This window comes from Antechinus flavipes, chromosome 3, assembly GCF_016432865.1.
Source record: "Antechinus flavipes isolate AdamAnt ecotype Samford, QLD, Australia chromosome 3, AdamAnt_v2, whole genome shotgun sequence".
Taxonomy (NCBI): Eukaryota; Metazoa; Chordata; class Mammalia; order Dasyuromorphia; family Dasyuridae; genus Antechinus; species Antechinus flavipes.
This window is the reverse complement of record NC_067400.1, coordinates 358,449,511-358,473,709: the sequence shown is the minus strand read 5'-3', so window position 1 is coordinate 358,473,709 and position 24,199 is coordinate 358,449,511. Positions and strand designations below refer to the sequence as shown.

The 24,199-nt window shown below is 32.5% G+C and overlaps 1 protein-coding gene and 1 pseudogene across 1 annotated transcript in view; both read left to right on the top strand.

Moving 5' to 3' along the window:
* NCKAP5 (NCK associated protein 5) overlaps positions 1–24,199 on the top strand; it is a 1,106,193-nt gene that overhangs the window by 619,693 nt on the left and 462,301 nt on the right. The gene's annotated exons all lie outside the window — the stretch shown is intronic.
* Positions 3,059–4,739, top strand: LOC127554349 (histone-binding protein RBBP4-like; annotated as a pseudogene).

Sequence of the window (24,199 nt, the reverse complement as noted above, 5' to 3'; positions counted from 1 at the left end):
AATTTTTTGACTGCTATGCATCTACTCAAGAAATATACATTTTTCCCCCCAGCAGTAGGCTGCATGATTAGAAAAACATTATGTAGCCAGGCCTGGCTGAATTTGTTGATAACAGTGTTGAAGTAGGATACCTGACAGGTATTCCAAAAGGAGTTCTAAAACTCTTTAATCTACTTTAGTCATATAAGTGCCCTGTGATAAGTGCTCGATGCTAGGCATTGAGAATTGTCATCAAGTCAATGAGAAAACGAATATTTAATAGTGCTTTGGGAATTGGAGAGTGTGTTCAGTCTTAAAATATTTCATGGTGGACCTCAAGTTGGATTTCAGCAGTTTTAGAAAATGATAAAATAATTTGCATTTGTATAGTGTCTCACTGTCTTCCAAGGACTCATATTCTCTGTCTTAATTGGTCTTTACAAAAATTTGGACTACGTATGTAAAGTACTAGATAAACTCTAAAACTACATAAAAATTTGTTGTTATCTTTTCTTTTATAGATGACAAAACAGGAGTTTCAACAGTTTATCTCTGGTCATAGAATTAGTAAAATGGAACCAAAATTTAAATTTAGGTCTTTTCTAATTTCAATATAGTACTCTTTGTAACATATCAAGCTGTTTGCCACTTTCACAAAATCAAATAGTTCTAAGCATGGCTTAGAATTTAGCCAGATATTGAGAAATTTTATATGCTTGGATCCTATAAGTCAAACAGGTCATATATGTAATCTAATTATATAGAAGTAATTTCAAACTAAAAAGATTGAGGAGGAATAGACCTAAAATAAGTTGGATCCATGTTTGACACATAGGTCCTATATTGAATGCCTCGTGGCCTACAGTCTAAATAAGTCAGATCTACTATGAAATAGAATCAGCCCTTAAAATCATAGATCCTCTATTCAGAACTATATGGAATCTTAGTTCAGTGACCTAATTTTAGAACTGAAGGAGGAACTAAATCCTCAAAACACTTAATGATTTGCCGAAGTTACAAAGGTACTGCATTTTGATTTATCAGAAACTTTTGTTGTTTTTGTTGAGTCATTTTTCAGTTGTGTTTGACTTATTGACATTATTTGGGGTTTTCTTTTCAAAGATACTGGAGTTTGTCATTTCCTTCTCTAGACCATTGTACAGATAAGAAACTGAGGTAAACAGGGTTGAGTGATTTGCCTAGGATCACACATTTAGTAAGTGCCTCAGTCTAAATTTGAAATCATTAAGCAGTCTTCCTAACTTCAGGTCTAGCGCTCTATCCATTGTACTACCTAGCTACTTATTTTCAGTTAATAAATACTTATTTTTCCTTCTTTCTCCATTCTCTCACCCCAGTTGAAAATAAACAATTAAAAAAAATTCATAGTTGAGCAAAACAAATTGTCATAATGATTTTGTCCAAAACTGCACATTTCATTCTGTAGCTTGAGTTTCCCACCTCTGTGAGGTTGCCACCTGGTCAAATGCTTCATCATTGGGCCTTTCTAATTGAAGTTAGTCACTGCATTGCTCAAGTCTTTGAAGGTTTCAAAGTTTTTTGGTTTAACTTGGTTATATGAGTATATAAATTATTTTTCTGGTTAGATTCACTTTATTTTGCAAGATTTTTTACAAATTTTTCTAAATCTTTCCAAAATCATCTCTTTTTTGCTATTTTGAAAATAATATTTCATATGTAAGTCATTTTCCTTTTCTTTGCTCTCTTTAGTGAATAAGTCTAGTAAATTATGTCCCTGGCTCAAAGGGTAAAGGTAGTTTAGCAACTTTTAGGCCACAATTCTAAACTGTATTCCATAATATCTGAACTGGTTCCCATATCCACCAAAAGGGTATTGATATTTCTGATTTCTGGAAAATTCTCCAACCATTATCACTTCCATTTTTTGTGTCTTTGTGAATCTGATAGGTATGAGGTAAAATTTCAGTTTTGGTTTAATTTGAATTTCTTTATTTTTAAAAATGATTTGAATGTTTTCATATATATTTTATAAAGAAGTTGATTTCTTCCTTAAAAAATGTTTATTCAAAATTACAACACTTTAAAAAACAAATTCAAATGAATTCTCCATTTAGAGTCTGAGGCATCTAGGTTGCAAAGTGATTAATTGCATTGGGCCTGAAGTTAGAGCTGGTATTTACTATATGGATCTGAACAAGTCATTTAACTTCTTTGTATCCATTTCCTCTAATGTAAAGTGGGTGTGTATATATATATATATATATACTAATATGTCAAAGATATCATGATGATCTAGTGAGGTATTGATAAAGTGCTTAGCCCAGTGCCTGGAACATACTAGGTACATAAATGCAAGTTTGTGGTCTGCTAACTAGATATGGGACCACAGGCTACAGCTTTTCATATGTTAAAGAGAAAAGGAATTTGATCATGTTTAATAAGTTATTTAATTATATTTCTTGTCTACTCTGAAAAAAAAATTCTATAAAATAACTCATTTTCCTGATTGCCAGAAATATTGGTATAATAAATGTCTATAAGTCTGTCAATAGCTAATGTTTTTCATTTTTAATAAAACAAAAATACTATGCTTTTTGAGCAATGTTTGTGTAAGGAGAAATGGACGATGTGAAGAAAGATAAAAATCAACAAAGAAGAAATTCAAAGGTGCTGAATTCTTAGCAACATTGACAACTCATCACATATCACTAAAAACTTTACTGCTCTGGTGTTAAATATTTTCATCTTTATGTGAAGAGGAGAATCATTGCTGGCAGTCTAGGTGAGTGATGGCAAAATAGAGGGATATATTAAATCCACCTAAAGGCATAGAATTATTTTCAGGAATTATTAAAAAAAAAAAAAAAAAAAAAAAAAAAACAATTGCCAAGTACTTTGCTGTCTACAAAAGTAAATGATAAACTCCTGCTACCTAATACAATGTTTTTCTTTCAATTCTAACAATGGGTTGACTTTCTACATTTTTTCCACTTGTCCTTGTATAGATTTCACTGAAACTTCCCTTTAACAGTCTTGTGACCCAGGGAGTCACCTAACCTTCCATACCTCATTCCTTCTATCAGCTTCTCTGCCCATCATGGCCATCAGATAGGAAGCAGACTTTGGTGATGTGGAAAAGTGTGTAATAAATGAAGAGTATACAACATAGGGAAAAAAATATTTCACTTCTCCAAGGCTTAGTGATGGACTATGTTCTAGAGTGGCCCAGTCTGATTATACAGTGACTTCCAGATGTAAATAGACCTGAAGGGAAAGATGTCAGCATTCATAGACTTGCCCTGACTGTACACATTAGATGAAAAGTATCGTCTTGTGGTAGCCAGTGTGCAGCTACCCAATGATGATGCTCAATTTGATCACTCTCAATACAACAGTGAGAAAGTAGAGAATGAAAGCTTCAGTTCAATTAATGGGAAAATTGAAATAGAAATCAAGATTAATACTGAAAGAGATGTAAACAGGGCCTGTTAGATGCCTTCCAATTTTTGTTTCATTGCAACAAAGATTCACCATATATACCATACTAAATACACTACCTTCAAAACCAGACCTTATGGAAAATGTAATCTAAGACTTGCGTTACTTTGGACATCAAAATGGGGAGGCAGGGCTATAGGCTGTAGTGAAACCAAAATATCAATGGACACTTGCCTAGTGTATCAGATGCATACCATCTGCTTGTAGGACATTAGTCAAATTCCAGAGAAAGATAAAGTAGTAGTATATGCAAAAACCATATTCACAGCACGCACAACAGTGATCAAAAATGTTTCTTGATATTTACTTCATATATCTTTCTTTGGGTAGGCTGCTGATTATCAGTAATCTATGATCTGGGACACACATTCAAATAGTACTTCTAAACCAAGCCATGGAGAGAATGTGTAAACTGCTGCCGTAAATTGTCTCTCAGTCCTTATAGTGAATTTGTTTTTGCCACAAGATAAGCTATTAAACAGTTATATTGTGGGATCTGAGAAATCTGAAGCTGATTTTGAGCCACATAAGAATGAGATATTCCAAGTTCAAAGGTCTCTTTACAATGAAACTATCTTAGCTTCCAGTGGCACTGACCAGTGACTCAAGTCTGGGACTTGAGTAAAATTTGAGGAGCAGTCCCCTCTCAAAAGATACACAATAGAGGCCATCAAATTCTTGTTTATTCATAGTGATCACACTGCCAAGATATCTTATTTGTCCTGGAACCCCAATGAACTTTGGATTACTTATTTTGTATCATGCAGAAAACAATGTCATAAGAATCTGGCAAATGACTGAGGACATATAAAATTATGAAAATTCTGAAGGAAGTTTGGATCCAGAGGGACAAAGGTCTTAGACATGTCTGTATTGGTGCTGGTTTTCAGAGACTTTTTTTTTCCCCAATTGAGACTGATTTTAATGCTGGCTTTGATATAAACTTATTTTGCCCAAGCATTCTTTTATAAGTGCCTGTCAATAGAGAGAGTGAATAATTACTAATTATTAATTATGGGTGGTGGGGGAAAGGGTTTTATTCAGTAGACCCATATTTATTTTCCCCCAAGAACTTTTTATGAAGTATTACAGCTCTAAAATCTTATTTAGCCACAGGAAATGAACCATGGTTGACTTATTCTTCTCCCTATGCCATAATTGCAAGTTTTTCAGGCTAATTTAGGTGAAATTAGAATGGGGTGGAATTTATATAGAAGAGTAGAGTTTGAGTCACTGAGATAGTAGCACTGAAAGATATCTGAATCGTTTCCCTCATATATGGATATTCACGAACAAAAATTGGGATGGCTACCCTTTTAGTGTTCATATCATCCCTATGTAGAGTAGTCTATCTTTTCTGCTTTCATCTGTAACTGAAAAAAAATTTTTAATTTTTTTTGTTTTAATTTGTCTCCTCCTCTTCCTCAGGGAATGTTTATTTTCTTCTACTTTTCATTTGATGGAGGGCAGCTATGTGAAATGTTGTAGCTATACCTGTAAAATATCTTTATTCACTTACTCAAATAGTTTTACTCTCTACTATATTTCTTGAGCTATGTTATTTTTTTTTCCTTTCTGTGATTTTTTTTTTAAAGCTTAAGATCACTGCATTATAGAGAAGAGTTATGCTTTTATCTGACAGATGTATCACACTGGTAGACTATCCAGTAATTTGAAAACAGAGCAACTGGTACCTGGCATTGCTTAAAAATTAATTTTGGATGGCTTCATTTTTTTTCTTGCTTAAAAAATTTCAAACAAATTCCACACAAATGAAATTAGTCCTTGATACTTCACTTTATATAATGTCTTTTTCTGATAATATATCTAAATAGCAACCCATTACTGTCCATGACTAACCCAAAGTGCTTATGATGGGAAAAATGTTTTCTAAATAATAATAATAATAATAATATATATATATATATATATATAATATATATATATATATATATATAATATATATATATATATATATATATATATATATATATATATATATATAAACTTTATATCAATACATTGGTGACCTTTGATTTTCTCAGTTTGGGAACTCTCATGCAGGTTTCAAGTCATCTATAATTTAGTGGATTAAGTCTTAGACTTTTGCTCATCATTCAGGGAGGTTAAGCAGACTTTCCCATGGTTATTTTTATGGTAGCTACTCAGAGTAGAACTTGAAATCAGGTCTTCCAGACTCCTAGATCAGCATTCCACTCATTATACCACACTGGATCTCATTACATTGATTAAGTGATCTAACATAGCATCATATATATGAAACACCTAAATATAATTCCGTGATGACAACCAAAAGCTACTCAAACTTACTGTTTTCTTGCTTTCCACCAACGTACCACCAGCATGGGGGTTAAAATCCTATCTCTAAAAGAATTTGTGTGTCTCTCTATAGGGGAAAAATGGTGAAAAGTATAAAAATTATTTACTTATTTTTCCCTCTCTTCTTTCCCCATATGAATACAACACGTTGTTCATGGTCTACTTCAAATCTTATTTGTTATGTTTGTGGCTACCTGGGCATTGCTAAAATACCTTTCCTTGACAACTTTCACCTATTGATTTCTGAACTTCTACGAATTCATAGGCAGAAACATATTTTACAGAATGACAGAATCTCACAGGTAAAAATGAGTTGCAATTTATATAGTCATATCAATAATGAGTACTCTGTGTTAGGTACTACTGGCATTATTAACCCCATTTTCCAGAAGTAGAAGCTGAGCCTTAGAGAAGTTAAATGAATTATCTTTGTCTCACAGCTTAACAGTGTCAAAAGGGATTTTCCTGATTCAACTCAAATCTTCTTTCTTCAGGAGGCCTTTTCCATTTCCACTCAATTCTTTATTCCTTGCCCCTTTATCTTCCATCTATTCCATGTATCTTTTCTTCTTCCCTGACTATTTATATACAGGGTATCCGAAAGTTCTTAATATAAAGCTATTAAAGCTAAATAAAAACCACAAACAAAACTAAGCTAAGATCTTTGAGACATTCTGTCTGCCTCATTAAACTATAAGTGATTTGAGAACAGGGAATGTTTTCTTGTGTTTTTTCCCCATTATATCCACAGCACCTTGTACAATATTTGGCATATTAATAAATGTTTATTATTTAATTGTTTATCTTTTTAAGTTCAATATTCCATACTAAAGAGCTCAGTTAAACTCTTATTTGAATGGGAATCTTCGGTACAATATTTGTGACAAATATTGATGCATCCTTGGCTTCAAGATCTTCAGTGATGGAGGACTCCTTGTCTTTCAGAGTCCTCCCTTTTAACTTGGAACAGATTTGATTGCTAGAAAATTTTTCATCATGTCAACTGATATATACCTTTCTTTACTTTCCTAATACTATTCTTTGAGGCCAAATAAATCAATTCAAAACCTTCTCCGGGGCAAAGATAACAATTATATCCTCTTTCAGGTTAAGCATCCCTAGTTTATCTGATTTTTGTAATGTTATGTTGCTTCTAATTCCTAGATTCCTAGAATGATAGAGCTTGAGAAGCAAAGTACACATCATCTAATTCATATGACATTATTTTACATATAAGGAAATAGAAATCCAACCAAGGTCATACAATGATTACTACTATGATTCCTTTAAATGACTCTTATGCTAGTCCTTTTCTTACTATGCTTTGTTTGGTCATTTCAGTTGTATCCAATTTTTTGTGACTCCATTTGGGATTTTTCTTGGCAGAAACTAGGTAGTCATTTCCTTCTTCAGCTCATTTTACAAATGACGAAATTAAAGCTAACAGGGTTAAGTGACTTGCCCAGGATCATATGATTAGTAAGTGTCTGAGCCAGATTTGAACTCTGTATTTCCTGACTCCAAGCCTTGTGCTCCAGCCATTGTGCCAACTAGCTGCCCACACTATGGGATGCTGTCCTAACTGTTGAATATGCGTGATTTGTTTTCCCAATAAAGTCATTAGTTTCTGGAGGCAGGAATTATGTCTTGTCTATTCTTGTCATTTCCTAATATAAGACTGAACTCACAATAGGTACTCTGTAAATTGATTTTATTATATGCCATATAAACAAGTATAAACTATATACAGAATCAGGTTGGTTACATATAGAACATAAGATAAACAAAGAAGCCTTGCTGTAATATTGGAATTATTGCCCTAATTTAGATAGAGAGGTTAGACACTTATCTAATGGCATTCATATAGGCAGCCAAACAGTTCTCCCCTTAAACTAGAAATAATCCTAGAGATAGGAAAACAGATTGAGGAAAGTGGATTTCTCTCTGTCCATGGATGGAGATTGGCCTTGGATTGTATGTTCCTCAGCACAAAGGAAACACAATCAAATTCTATGGGTGAATATATTTCAACTATTGTGATTTTGTTTCATGAACATTTGTGGGGAGATATAGTTGGTTTGAGGTAATAACAAGTTTTAGTTCTTGACACAGAGATGAGTAATATGCATTGCTTTTTGGGTGCATTTCTTATTGGCTTTAAAGCCTCCTTGTACCATGTCCAAGGAAATGAGTAATTTGCATCAGCCACAGGGAAAACTGGAATGATTTATTTACTTTAATGCTTACATTTGCATGTATGAGCATGTGGCTACTTGATACAGTAAATGAATTTGTGATCCTGAGTTTTGTTGTTTCTTTCTAAGCTCTATTTTAGGATTCTTCTTTGTTGATTTGCTTAGAAAGATTGTTTTTTTTTTAAACAAAATTTATTCTTAGATCCACAGAAAGTGCCAAATAGAAATAATGTTAGTCACTTTAAAATCTCATAATCATTTAACCAAAAAATGCAAAGTTTGAAAGAGTTTTTTTTTTAAAGAGAACTCTGAAATTCATCTTCTTCATGCTTGAATATTTCAATATATTTGCTATCAATACTTAAAATAAAACAGACTTGGAATCCCTGAAATTTTATTACAAATTAAAAACAGAGCAACAACATGAATTTAAAGTATTCTAGAATACTGTATCTATAGATCAGCAAAATTGAGAGGGGGGAGGGAAGGAGGAAGAAAGGGAGGGTGAAAAAAAGAAGGAAGAGGAGAAGAAGGGGGAGTAGAGGACAGGATAGGGGAGGGAAAGGGAGAAGAGAGGAGAGAGGGGAGAAGGAGGAGAAGGAGGAGAAGGGGGGGAGGGAAAAAAAGAGGAAGGGAGGAGAGGAGAGGGAAAGTTAGGGGAGGACAGAAACAGCAAGACAGAGAGACTAAGTGCAAGAATAAATTTCTTCCTCTCTCCATTGAAACCTTTAATGTTTTTTGATTATTCAACTTTGTTGATTCATTTTCATTCAAAATAGTTTTGAATACCTAGGGTTTTTTTTTTTGTTTGAAAAATAAAATTAGTGAAAGGTAGAATATGAGGATGCTTCATAATAATTTAGTAGAATGTGTCAACTTCCTTCTCTCTCTCTCTCTCTCTCTCTCTCTCTCTCTCTCTCTCTCTCTTTTTATATATGTATGTATACATACATATGTATATACGAATTATATGTAATATATATATATTAATTTAAATTTAAATGAATTTAAAATATTAATTAGAAGCCCAGTTATCTCAGACCATATAATGGAAAACTAAATAATAGCTTGATTTTTATTTGAGTCTTTTTCTCTTAAAACCAAAAAAACCCCTTAGAATCCTATATTACCTAAATGGGCACTTAGTTCATTTTTTTACATATAACTAGGGATATTCTGTTACAAAGATATTCCTTACATTAAGTCTTAATATAAGAATGATTAGTTGAAAGTTATTAGGGTTATTAGAAATTTAGGTAAGGAGGTGAATATAGAAAAAAAAAGCAAAATTTATCTCAATTATATAAAATGGTGTACTTTAAGAAAAGGCTAAAATGATTGGCCTTTTAAAAGATACAATGAGGATTATAATAACAAAACTTGATCACCTTCAAGAGAGACAGGTCGAAGAGGAGCATGGCATAGTTAATAAATGGCCAGTGGTGGAATCAGAGGCCCTGGGTTCAAGTGCTGCTTTCTATTTCTGCTTCTATTTTTATTTCTGCAATCTATTTCTTGCATATTCCAGGAAAAATTACTGAATCTTAGAATTCATATAGAAATGAAATGAACCTTCAATGATTTTAAAGATGTGTATAATCCTGACATTTATAAATAGAAGATTATCATATAGGAACCTGTTGTGATACTTTAAACTTCATGGCCATTCAGATCTCTCAAAAATCAAAACCAAGATTCTTTAACTGTTCTCCCTGTAGGGCTAAGACCTGACATAGGCTGAAATTGAGCAAAGTAAGTTTTCCCATGTGGGGAATTAGAGAACCCTGTAATAACTCTGGTCCCTCATAGTTAGGGGTCAGGAATATTGGATCATAATTCTTATTCAGAAACTAGGAAGTAAAGTGCTTGAATTTGGGGCAGGATAAGTATCAGAATGAAGAACAAGAAAAGAACTGTAACTTAGATTTCAGTGTTTTGATAATAAAATAAAAAATAGAAGTATGAATCTAACAAAGAGTTACCACAGTTTATTGCCTTCTCTTTCCTTCTAGCATGAAATGTTTTTCTTGTTTGTTGCCCTGTGAGATTGCTTCTGTCTTTTAAGTCTCTATTCTTTTTTTTTTTAAACTAAACTGGACATTTCTCACTGTTCCCACTCACAATGGTTCTCTAACCAGGTGTCAGTATTTCCTAATTTGAGAGACATAGATTATTAGATTCTCAGAAAAACAAGAGCAAAGTAAATGAATTGTGTAGCTTGGGGAAGGTCAAAGGAAACTCAATTGGGAAGGAAATGGAAAGGAAAAGAAGGGAATAAGCATTTCTATAGTGTCTACAATGTGCCAGGCATTGTACTAAGTACTTTACAAATATCTCTGTTCATCCTTAATATAGTTGTGAGATAAGATTGTCCCAACTTTACTTTTAAGAAAACGGAGTCAAATAGAAGTTTAATGACTTGTTCATATCATATAATTAGTAATTGCCAAAGATTAGATTTGAACTGTAGTATTTGACTCCAGATACAGAACTCTATGCATTATGCTATCTATCAATAGCCTCAATTGCCTTCAGGATAAGTCTTCAATTTGTTTTTAAAGTGAATAATTGTTGTTCATCATTTTTCAAAACTGAACAAGTAGGAATTAAATTAAGTTTGCATAAAAGATTCATGTTAGATGTAAGATGCACAAGTCCTAATGGTGAAGATGGCTTAATATGGATAATAAAATATTAAAATTAGAAGGGACTTTAGAGAAAATATAGTCCAATCCTCTTATTTTATAGGCGTGGAAACTCAAGCCAGAGAGGTGAATTAAGATGAGAGTGTGAATTATGGGGAAGAAATTGAAGGTTTTTTTTTTTAATGTGTCATAATTTTATTTTATTCTTTCCTGTAACTGAAAGATGGTCTTGCCCTAGATTACCTAGATGGTCTCTTTTAGTTTCAGAAATGCAAGTTTTCCATAGAAACCACTTCCATAACATGAATAAATGAATAGTGTCCCCAGGAAAAGTCTTTTTAGATAAATAGATAAGACAGTATGAAAATTGTTCTGCCTATCATATTTCAAAATATTCATTATTAGCAAATCCTAAAATAACTGTGGTGATCAAAATGGGTTTAACTATAGCTAATAACTGTGATTGAAATATTAATATATGTGATCCATAATACTTTTCACATATACATATGTGTTCCTTAAAAATCCACTTTGTTTAAAAAAATAATATTTTTAGCTTCCACATTGTCTCTGTATCCATGTATATTCCTTTATTTTACCCAACCAAGCAAACTTTTCATTTTACCAAAAAATAAAAACAGAATAGTGGGAGGAGAAGCAATTCAGTAAAACTTATCAATACATCTATCAAATCTGATAGTAGAGGCAATATTTCACATCCATGCTTTCCTACTTTTGCATGAAAGGAAAAGATGTATACAAAAGTCTAATTTTCAGAAATATTGCTTTACATACAAATGATTAAAGTGAATAATTCACACCATAAAAAGATTTTCCCATTCCTTTAAATATCCTACAGATATACTTGAATAAGAATTTAGTTTCTGCCAATTGCATGGACAGTAGTTCTGTAAAGTTGATAATCAAAAACCACCTTTTAAAATATATTCTCTTATTTTATGCAGCTACAAAGTACCCATCCTTAAGGCTGAGTGGTGGAAAAATTGATTTTGATGTAAAGGAAAAGAGGCAATATGGTGTAGAAGAAAGAAAGAAGATCTAATCTCAAAAAACAGGACTGCCATTAAGTAAATATCTATCCTTGAACAAGTCACTTAAGCTGTCTGAGTCTCAGTTTTGGCTTCTGTTGAATGAAAAGACTGAACAAATTGGCTTCTAAAATCTTTAAATATCTGAATTACATGACTACATAATAGCCTTTGAAAAAACATTTGCAAAGCAACTGCTTCCCCCCTTGTCTATATTTTTTTCAGAGATTCTCTTCCTATACTATTTTCTCTTCTACTGTTGCATATAATGGAACCTGAGACTTCTCCCATCCCATTGTTCTTGTAACTCAGAATTTTAAGATCATTCGAATCCTTTTTTTTAATTCCTAATTTTAAGATTATTCTAATTCCTTCATTTTATATAGAAAACATCACTGAGCTTGGAGTACAAAGACTTGAATTTGAACTCTACTTTTCTACTATCTACATATCCTTGGCCAAATCCCTTACTTCTCTGATCCTCTATATATTTTCCACTTTTCCTTCTTCTAATCAACTTTGAAATTCTGGGATCATGGCATCCACTGACTCACAAACACCAGGGGAAACTACTCCTCATTCAAATCAACAAGGATTTATTAAAGAAATGATCATCTAAGTGTTATTTGTCATTTTTCCTGAAACCAGATGAACTCTAGTCCAAGTGGAGAAAAACTCCTCATACCTAGAAAGGTATACTTTTCTGTCCTCCTGAACATAGCTCCAATGTTGGAGTCTTCCCATTGTTATTTTCGCTCTGTGACTAAGAGAAATAGAACCAGGTAATTGCCAATAATGGACCCAAGAAGTCACCAACTTTCTTTTAATATTACCTGGAAAATGTGGCAGGATAGGCAGGGTCCATCCTGGGATTCAAGGATATTTAGGATCCAGTATTAAGATTATATCTTCCATCTCCCATGAAGACTTTCCTTTTTTATTTCCTAAAAAAAAAAAAAAAGAAAAAATGGGAGATGGGGGGAAGCTATTAAGAGAAAGAAGAGACATGAGATGCATATAGGTGCTAAAAGCAAATATAGGGCTATAGTTTGGGTAAGTGAGATTTATATTTTATTTCGACTGCTATGAAAACTTAATATAAGCATATTGAAAAATAAAAAAAATAACAAGTTCGAACTTTAGATTTAGAATTAGTAGCAGATCCAAATTTAAGAGGGGAAAAAGTGTTAATTAAATCTTCACTTCAAACCTTCTGCCCACATGCTCACATACTTTGGAGATTATTGGCTGAGTAAAACTAGGTTGTGTCTAACAATAGAAAAATCTCAGTCTGTTTAGTCACATTAGTCAAACAATCTGTCAATTTGGTGAAAGAATCAATTATGCTAGTTAGGTGGCATAGTGGATTGAGCCCTTGGACAACAGTCAGGATGACCTCAGTTCAAATCTGCCCTCAGACACTTATTAGATGTATGATCCTGGACAAGGCATTTAATATATTGCTTCAGTTTCCTGTAAGATGGATATAGTAACAGTGCTTACTTTTCTTACAGGGTGTTTGTGAGGTTTAAATGAAATAATATTTGCAAACTGTGCTTAGCACAGTTTCTGGCAGATATTAGGCATCATACATATATGTAAATGTGTACATGTATATTTTTTTCTCCAAGGGAGAGCAAGTTAATTGTGCATGAGGTGCATGAGAATGCATGAAGTCAAATACTACCTCATATTTATTATATGTGCAACTAGAGGCAAGTCCTTACCCTACTTGTGCCTCAGTTTTCTCTTCTATAAAATAAGAGGATTGAACTAAAGGACCTCTGAAAAACCTTCCAGCCCTAGTTCTGGATATGACCAATTGTATATGTGAATTGAATGTTTGATTCTGTCAAAATGATAATAATAGACATGATTCAGGGAATTGGGAAGAGGAAGTAAAATTGCAAAATGAAGAAAGAGGAAATAGGTGAAAAGTATTACAGTGAATTAAACAGGAAAGATTGATTGAAATTATGTATTTTGCTCATGAATCAGCTTAAGTCTTTAGCATTCACAATCTTAAGATTAGAAAGAAATAAGAATAAAATAGAATCATTGGATCTCTCCAAAAACAAAAGAAAATCATTGGATTTTCGAAAGTGGTATATATAAGCTTGGAGAAAGAATGGCCAATGTCCCTGTTTCTTCTTTCTACGATTGCCTGACCTTGAGGATTAAAGGGTATGCCAGTGGTGTGTAAAATCTTATACTGTGTACAAAAGTGTTCAAAATGTTTGGAGGTGTATGCAGGACCATTGTCTGTTTTTATTGCTTGTTTTTTTTTTTTTTTAAATTTGCCTTGTCCATCGCAGAGAGACGGAGCATAATAAGACCCTTCAAATGAAGGAGAAGAATCATTGGATTTTCAACGAAGAAGAAGATTAGAAAAGATTTCAAAGATGTATTTTTACATGAGGAGAAGAAATCAAGGAAGCAACCTTCTTTAGATAATTGCTAATAAGACCCTTCATGGTGGGTGGAGGCTCTTTAGATAATTGCCTGACTGTGGGGACACTCTATTAATATATATGCTTCTCTGAGACATAAGACTTGAACAAGCAATAAAAACAGACAATGGTCCTGCATACACCTCCATACATTTTGCACACTTTTGTGCACAGTATACGATTTTACACACCACTGGCATACCCTTTAATCCTCAAGGTCAGGCAATCGTAGAAAGAAGAAACAGGAACAAAATAATGCATTTGATTTTTAATTTTCTTCCAAAAATATAAAGCTAAGATTTTTCATTTATTGTTATGATAAGAACAAAATTACAAGTCTCTGAGCTTGTAATATATTTTATTGAAATATATTTATATATTATTGAAAAATATATTTATTGAAAAAATAAAGAAATAATTATATTTAAGCTTAGGGCTAATCAGAAGAAAATGCAAGAGCAGAACTAGAAATGTAAAGGTACACAATGGATTCCTACTAGATAATAAAGTAAAACAGAAGCCCTTACTTGTGTTCACAAAACAGAAGAAAAGAATACCAGAAGACTAAATCTGCTACTTTATATGAAAAAACAGGAATCTAACAAACAAACAAAAAAAAAACTCTGAAATCCTTAATAGCTCCTGTGCTTCAGCCTTCATCACAAAGATTAATAATAAAAATGTTCAAATTCAATAATAGTTAACAAGGAAGTGGGAGAGTTCACATCTGGAGGAAACAGGTTAAAAAATACTTAAAGGGTTTTGATAAAAAGCTGCATTTTAAACATATATATAGAGAATTGACTCAAATTTATATGAATGCAAGCCATTCTCAAATTGATAAATGGTCAAAAGGTATGAAAAGACAATTTTCAGATGAAGAAATTAAAACCATTTCTATTCATATGAAAAAATGCTCTAAATCACTATTGATCAGAGTAATGCAAATTAAGACAATTCTGAGATATCACTGCACACTTCTCAGTTTGGCAAGATGACAGGAAAAGATAATGACTAATGTTGGAGAGGATGTGGGAAAACTGGGACAGTCATACATTGTTGGTGGAACTGTGAACAGATCTAGCCATCTAGAGCAATTTGGAACTATGTTCAAAAAATTATTAAACCCTTTGATCCAGTAGTGTTTCTATTGGGCCTATATCCCAAAGAGAATGTAAGGGAAGAAAAGAGATCCACATGTGCAAAAATGTTTGTGTCAGCCCTTTTCCAACTGGAAACTGAGTGGATGCCCATCAACTGGAAAATGGCCAAATAAGTTATAGTATATGAATGTTATGGAATCTGGCATCTTCTCTTTGTGTCTGAGAGACTCTTCTGTATCTGAGACTCCCTTAAATATCTCAATACAATTACATTGCTACAGCATACTGAGCATGCACCAATAGCCCATTACATCACCATTTAGAGAACCATTATCTCCCATTGAGTAGGTGCTTAACCCTGCTGTCCTTGATTCAAGTATACTTTTCAGAGTTCTGGCCCTCTGCAATGGAATATTATTGCTCTATAAGGAATGATCAGGAGGATGATTTGGGAGAGGTCTGGAAAGACTTATATGAACTGATGCTAAGTGAAATGAGCAGAAGCAGGAGATTTTTGTACATGGCAATAACAATATTTTACAATGATCAATTCTGATGAACATGACTCTTTCCAACAATGACGTTACTGATGCCAGTTCCAATGATCTTGTGATGAAAAGAGCCACCTATACCCAGAGAGAGGACTGTAGGAAGTGAATGTGGATCACAACATAGCATTCTCACTCTTTTTTTATTTTCTTATTTACTTTCTTTCCTTTTTGATCTGATTTTTCTTGTGCAGCAAGAGAATTGTATAAATATGTTTACACATATTGGACTTAACATATATTTTAACATGTATAACATATATTGGATTACTTGCCATCTGGGGGGAGTGGGGAGGAGAGGAAAATTTGAAACATAAGACTATACAAGGGTCAGTACTGAAAAATCATCCATGCATATGTTTTGAAAACAAAAAAGCTTTAAAAATTATATATATATATATATGTTTATATATATATTTATATATATATATATATATATACACACATTTTTATACACACACACACACACACACACACATATATATATAAATACTTAAATAATTGAATTGCATAAAAACTATCAATCTCTGATGAAATTTACACAAATACTAAAGTCTTATCAGGACTAGTGTCTATTATCTTTGCAAATTTATGGAGAACAAATGAAGATAAAAAAGGTAAATATGCTGCTCAATAATGGGACAAGAGGAAAGTAGCTGGAGGGAAGGATAGATTAGTACAACCTTGTACTATAGGTCCTAATCCTAAAGGAAATTGAGCAAAGGAAAATTTGAATTGGAGTGGAAAATATGGCCCTCTGGCACAGTTATGCTTCTAAAAAATTATAGTGCTAAATAATCTGCAATACTAGTATGGTAGGATTAAATGACTGCCAAAAAAATGTTCATTATTTGAAGTAACTTAATCTAATAGTCTCACTGGCTTAATGTGTTAAATAACTTGAATTAAAATAACAATTGTACATTAAGACATAATTCAAATTTCTGTGTATCATTGGTCTCCTTCTTGAAAAAACAACAGAATGAAGAATGCATTGCTGTACACTAAAATGGAAATATATATATGTCTGTGTGTGTATATATATATATATATATATATATATATATATATATATATACCACAAACTGAGAATGTCTGGAGAAGAATGTATATCATATTTCTTTTTTTTTTCCCTTTCATGAACACATGGAGAAATTCAGCCACAAAAGTGACATGGGGACAAAAAAATTCACTCATGTCAGTCAAGAAACTTTCACTTCCATTTTGCATACATCTCCAGTATTCTTCCTTGATCAATATTAGATTAATCTGCCCTTGTGTGATGAGCATGCATAATTCTCATAACTATTATAGAAGATAAACTCTGACCTGGAGAGCCTGTGATATTCTCAAGATCAAGTAATAGAGTGATGGGAAAAGATGATGTATGAATCACCTCTAACTAAATGACTAAATGCTGTGGCATTTCAGAAGGATGGCTTTAATTTTGTCTGATCTTGTTTAGTTTTCTTAGGGATAAATTCTGCTGAGTGCATTAGTTTTGAGCTGGATGACCAATGTTCAGTAGAAAAGTAATAGAAGGAAGACAGTAGAAGAGAAATAATTCCAAAAATTTGTGAGGAAACTAAAAATGATAAAATATGATGCAAGAATTTATAAAGTTTAAAGTAATTTGTTCTAGTAAATCCAATGAAAATTTAATTGAAGGAAGAGAAAATTACAAAGCATGATAAAAGAAAATCAGCATGCTCCTTGAAGATGAGAAATGGGCATACATCATTTTTCTTGAGGAAGAATTAATTCAAAAGCATTTAGTAAATGCTTACTATCTTAGTTGCTGGTGACACCAAAAATTTTCTCTCTTCTCTCCCCTAAAAGTTTGTTGAAGGAGATAACATGCATATAGATAAATACATACAAAATAAATCTACAGTAAAGAAAAAGCAATTACTTTGGCAAGGATATCAGTACCTCAGTAAGATTCAGGAAATGCTACTTATAGAAGGTATTACTTGAATTGAGCTTTGAAGGAAATTGGAGATTATAACAGGTGGGAATGAAGTAGTTCCACATCATTATGATGAAATTTGAGGTGGGTTAGATTAGTAATTATTTTTATTAATATGTGGGTTGATTTTTTTTATCAACACATATTTGATTATATTGTGTCCAGCTTATCTCTCCCTTTAATCTCTAAAGCCCCTGAAGTCAGGGATTGTGCACATTTGATACCTGCACTAGTGCCTTGGAAAGTGCTTTTTCTCCCTCCAATATAGTCAGTATATACTTGTTAGCTATGTTGAACTTAATAATGTGATGGCCAAAGGCTTCAAATGCCAGTGCAAATTATAGGAAAAAATTGTGCAAAGGACTTCTAGAATATGTAGAACTTATTTCAGTGTAGATCCAGGCTGGTATCTTATTAGGAATCTTCTCTAATTCCTAACAAATAACTATTTGTCAAGCCTTGTAGCAATAGACAAATAATTAATTATCAAAGAAGTTCTTTGCAATTTGGACAATTCTAACTTTTAAATAGCTTTTTCTTACATCAAGCCAAAATAAACCTCTGCAGCTTTTTTTTTTCCATTCTCCTACTTCTGCTATATGATATTCAAAAGGACAAAAAAAATCTTTCCCAAGACTTAAATCCAATTGTCCTGTTTTGTTTCCCAGTTTCATGCTTCTTGAGAATACAAATCCTTAGGTACTTAAATCAGAATTCAACTGAATTAGAATAGCGTTGAATCCTTTCATCTTTTTGCTAACCCGCCTTTGGAAGTATTCTGTTTTGTTGATTTCCTTCCTAAAATGTGGTACTCATAATTAAATACAATATTCCACGCTTGAAATGAGCAGGACAGAATAACACAGGAATTCCTCATGCTGAATACTATGCCATTTTAAATAAAGCTAAAATTTAAATCAGGACCTTTTTTGGGGGGTGGAGGTACCCTATGCTACTTTGTTGAAGCATAATGAGTATTAAAAAGGGCAGATCTCTTTTTTCATTAACTTGTATTTAGCATCTTTCTTTCTTGCTTTTGAGTCTTGGTACTTTGAAACCACCTAATGTCTTCTACATTTATTGCTATTAAATTTGATCTTACTACATTGATTTATTTTTTTTAATTATTTTTTTTTAGATTTTTTTAATCATTTTTTTTAATATCGTCACTCTTCTTTCTAACAAATATGTTTTTCTTCTATTAGACCCATTCCCCAATTTTTATCATTTAGAAATATGAAAATGAGTACCATTTTATCTTTTAAGGTACCAATAAATTTGTCAAACAGTTCAAGGCCAAAAATTAATTCCTGGGTCACATCATTAAACTCTCTTACCAAAGATATATTAATTTGTTTAATAATGGGGTCTTCTCATTTTACCCTTTTTGATTTTGACTAACTGAGCCCTAACTGGACATAACATTCCATCTTGTCCACAAGCATAGTGTGCAAATATTTTCCAAATACTTTGAGTAGATATATTATACATTTGATATTTTACTGATATGCCAGTCTCATAACCACCAGCCTAATAATAGTAATAAAAAGAAAATAAGGTTAATTTGGCATAATCTGTTCTAAATGAAGTGATACTGAATCTAAGTGATTAGCACTCCCCTGTCTAGGTTAAATGAGAGTGAAATGCAAAGGTTAAAATGCTGGACTTGGAATTATGAGAGAGCTAGTTTCAAATCCCCCAGCTGACATTTATAGCACACATGTATGGACAATGAGAGAATAGGAACCTATAATTTCACAGGCAAAATAATGCCTCTATAATGACAGGTTGGCATTTTATTATCTTAGTAGCTTAGAGAACTAAAAGTAACTTGGTCAGGATACCATAATCAGTATATGTTCAGAGTTGGGTCTTAAATCCATGTCATTCTATTTCCAAGCCTGGATTCTACTGCTGATATCACACTATATTTCACTCCTGGGCAAATTCCTTTACCTGATTCTCAGATTGCTCACTCTCAAAGTAATAGTTTTATTTCTGTCCCATGAGTCTTTTTTGCAAATCTTAAACCATCGTGCAAATTTAAACTATTATTAAATCCTTAAATTCAAGAAAAAGATATTTATTAATACCAAATAGTATAGATCCAGATTTTATACTAAATAGTATAGATCCAAAGTTAAACGTGAAATAGGAGGGCATTGCCCTAAAATATCAGCCCCCAAAAGTTACAGCACTTACAGATAAGTTAATATTTGTATTTTAGTGCATTTGTTTCATTTGTGTCTGATTTTTCATGATCCCATTTGGGATTTCCTTGACAAAGGTTTTTCCTTTCGCCTTTATTTCTCTAAGTCCTTTTATGATGAGAAAATGGAAACAAATGGGGCTAAATGACTTGCCAGTGGTCACTCAGGTAGTAAATGTGTGAAGTCACATTTGAACTCAGGTCTTCCTGATTCCAGATCTGATAGTGTTTCTTCTGTGCTACCTCACTGACTCTAATATGCTTGTACTAACCACTAAATAGACTAGTAAAATAGCAACCACTAGAGGGAATCAGGGGATTCCTCTTGAAAGACATTGAACTTTTCTGCTAAAGTTGGAAGGCAAAAATGAAGAGGAAAAATAGTCTACTCATGGATTATAAATTATGCAAAAGACAGTAGAATAAGAGTCATATATAGGAAACAATATCAAGTCAGTTTGGCGGAAGCAGAGAATGTATGATGGGAGTGATGTTTTAAAAGCTGAGAAAAAAAGAGTTGATCAATGGAAAGGGAGGAGATGCCCTTCTAAAGATAAGAGAGTCAAAACGATGGCTTAGTTTTATATAAATGGGTAAATAATTATCTGAGGGAAGAGAGAATAAAATGATGAAATTAGTCTCAAAGACCCATGAATCAGATTTTGGATTAAAGAATTTCATGAATCAGAAAAACTGCTAACTCTGCTTTCATGTAGCCAACATTGGTCCATCTTATTCATATTGATAATATAAGGATTCTAGGAAACAAATCCTTATACACTATTTCAGATGAAGACTTTGACTCTGTCAACCTAAGAGCAATGAACAAAACAACTAAATGAATCTGGTCTGTCATGACATTCTTAGTGAACTCATAATAGGACCCAATTATTACTATACAGTTCCGATCTACTTATAGACAATCTTTTTTTAATTAACAAGTCTTAAATTGTGCTGGAGATTAGCATTAAAATTTGCTTATCTCTAATTTATGGGATTGTTTTAGAACTTCACATGTGGTTTTCTTAATTGTAGGCGGGGATAAGGGAGAGAATGTAGAAGTCAAAAATTTCAAAAACTTTTTTTTGTTGTTTTGAATGTAACTGAGGAAAATATTAAATAAATAATATAAATCTAATTTATGAGACTCACTTTCTTCTTAAAAAAAAAAAAACAAGGTGGAATTTGTAATTTCCCAAATAGTTATTTGATATAAATCTTAAAGACTGAGCTTACTTTTTCTTAACTGTGACATGGAATATTACTGAAGACTTGTTTTGTGAAGAGAGAGCACTAATCTATTTTTAATCATGTTCCAGAATGTGATGTGAAGACACAAAAGTTTGGTAGTTTTTTTAATTAGAAGACCCAAGTTCAAATTCTTGATTAGCTCCTTTCTATGTGACCTTGGAAAACTCATTTTATTTCTGCTCTTTTTTTATGCCTTCATATCATATTCTGGAAGCATTTCATTCTACCATTTGCCTAGTAAGACCAAATAGAACATGATGAAAAATAATCTATAATGTTCTCTATGCATGAAACAAGCCCTCATCAGTAGCATGGCATGATAGGCAAGTAGGTAACCCAGTGAATAGAGAACTAGACCTGGAATCAGTAATGCTTGTGTTCCAATCTATCTTCTGACACTTACTACATTTAAGACTCTGAATTAAGTCCCTTAATGTCCATTTGCTTTCATTTCTTCATTGGTAAAATGGGAGTAATAATAGCACCTACCTTTCAGGATTGTTGTGAAAATAAAATAAGATGGTATTTAGAAAGCACTTTGTGAATCTTAAAGTACTGTATAAATGTTAGATATTATTAATAATTATTTTAATTTAAATTATTTTTTTTCTTTGAGATCTGTTGTAGACTTTAAGTTTTATTTTCTCAACCAGAATTAATATCGTATTCTATCTTTGTTTGGACATTTGTTTTTTGGGCATTTTTATATATCCAAAAAATCAGGAAGAGAATTAATTGGATATTATTATTCTAATCTTAAACCTTTATCAAGGAATTTATTGTAAATAATTGTCCTGAGACAGGGTTTTGTTTATATCTCTGAGATAGAGAATCACATGTATTTGAACTGCTAAAATGATTTTTTCTTTTTGGCTGAGGCATTTGGGATTAAGTGATTTGCCTAGAGTCACATGGCTAGGAAGTAAAGTGTCTAAGGCTAGATTTGAACTCAGGTCCTCTTAACTTTAGGGCTGATATTCTATCCATTATGCCATTTAGTGGCAGCACAAATTATTTTAGCACTTTTTTTTGCAATATGCCTGTGTTATAGGTACTGCCAACTTTTGCTAGTAAAGGGAGAGAATCAGGCATTGTGGTTCATGGAGATAAAAGAAGATGGAGTCTTGTGTCTTGTGCATAGGCCACAATACTGACAGCCAAGCATAAGCTTTTCTACTGAAGTTTTTAGGGGATTCAGATAATGGGAAGGGAGTCAGTGCAAGTTGGATAAAATCAGTCTAAAGGTGATAGTCCAATAAAACATGACAAAACTGAGTGGAGCAAGTGAAGAGAGCAGTTGAGATTTTAAGGAGCAATGAAGCTGTCATACTAATGATTTTTTTTCCTGAATTCTTTGATTCTTCTAGTAACATCTTTGTCCTGTGTGAATATTACCAAATTTCTCATTTATTCTAAACTTGATGTTTATGATGTTCTAGTACCCCTAAAGAGCATGCATAAGAATTGGAAGAATAAATGATGATAGAATCTCTGCTCCAATACATCTTAGAGCTATCTATCTTAATTGTGCTATCTTTACTGATTCCTAATTACCCATCCCTAGACTTAATAGAAATGTTTAAGAATGAAGTACTCTGGGATTTACTGGCAGGGCATTCTTTTCTAGATAATCTACTAAACCTAATGGATAACTCATTCAGCTAAATGATAAACTTGAACACCAGCACAGAAGATCCATTTGGGATGAGTATTCCTCATATAGACATTCCATATATAGACATATAGACATGGGAGCTCTAAAGCCATACATCTAAGGGTTAGCTGAAAATAGGAGGTTTCTCAAGGTTGATAATATTGGACTTTGTAGTCACTGCCTCAAGTTCAGAACTCCTTCATCATTTGGAATTAGAGTGAATAAAGGACTAGGTTAGTAGTTATGAGCCTACCAAGATACAATCATCCAGATACCATTTAAAAATATTTTATTATGGAAACTTTGATCATCTGTAACAATGGTGTGGATAGCAGAACCCTTGCCTCAATGGGAGATAGGGATAGTGTATCTCTTGCACATTGGTTTTAGAAATAATAGTCAGTGACCTCTCTAACAATTTTTAACAACTGGATTCTAATTCCAAGGTACTCTGGGAAAGAGCATTAAAAAAATGCAAGGTGGAAGTTGCAGGTTAAGATTAAGTCTATTTGCATGCTTCCTCAGCTTGCTTTTGTGAGTAAGGAAGAAATTCTGATGGATTAAAACCTCAAAATTCAGGCTACCAGAAATTATGAGGTCAAAAGTAACAGATGCCAGCAGCATTTTTGATACAATCCTTACTGTCCATTATTCTAAACAGAACTTGAAAGAAAAAACTAAATCCAAAATAGAAAAAGAAAAAATACATAGCATAGTCATTCTTTAAATCCAGGTTTGTTAGCTTCTGGTACAAAGGTACTCTTCTCTGAGGAGATGCTGTCTTTCCTAACATTCCTAATATTATTATATTATTATTGATATTCCTAATAATGTAATTCTCAAGGATGAAAATAGCAAGTTTTCCAAATGGCAGAGTCTGACTTCCATTGGACTGTACCTGTCTTACAAACTGATATACTTTAAAATTGAAATAGTAAAAGCTCAGTTTCATTAAGTTTGATTCAATGTAAACTGAGATATATAATTACATATTCAAAGTCCTTATATGATTCAACTGTACCTCTTAGTTTCCTACTTAAAAGTATTTGAAAGAAAAATATTTAATTAAGGTGAATTTTATACCCTTCAGTTTATCTTTTTGTCCTTCATAATCTCTTAAGCAGCTACAAAATTTAATGAAAATTGAATAATGTATCTACTATCTTAAAGAGATAAGGTATTTTTCCTGCTCACCATCATTATATAGTCTGTATTGTCTAGATTTATGAAGGAATTATTATGAAGATTATAATTGTACCCAAGTATTTTAATTACCCCATTGTATTGTTTAAATATAATTGGGACCATTGTACACTTCATTTATTGT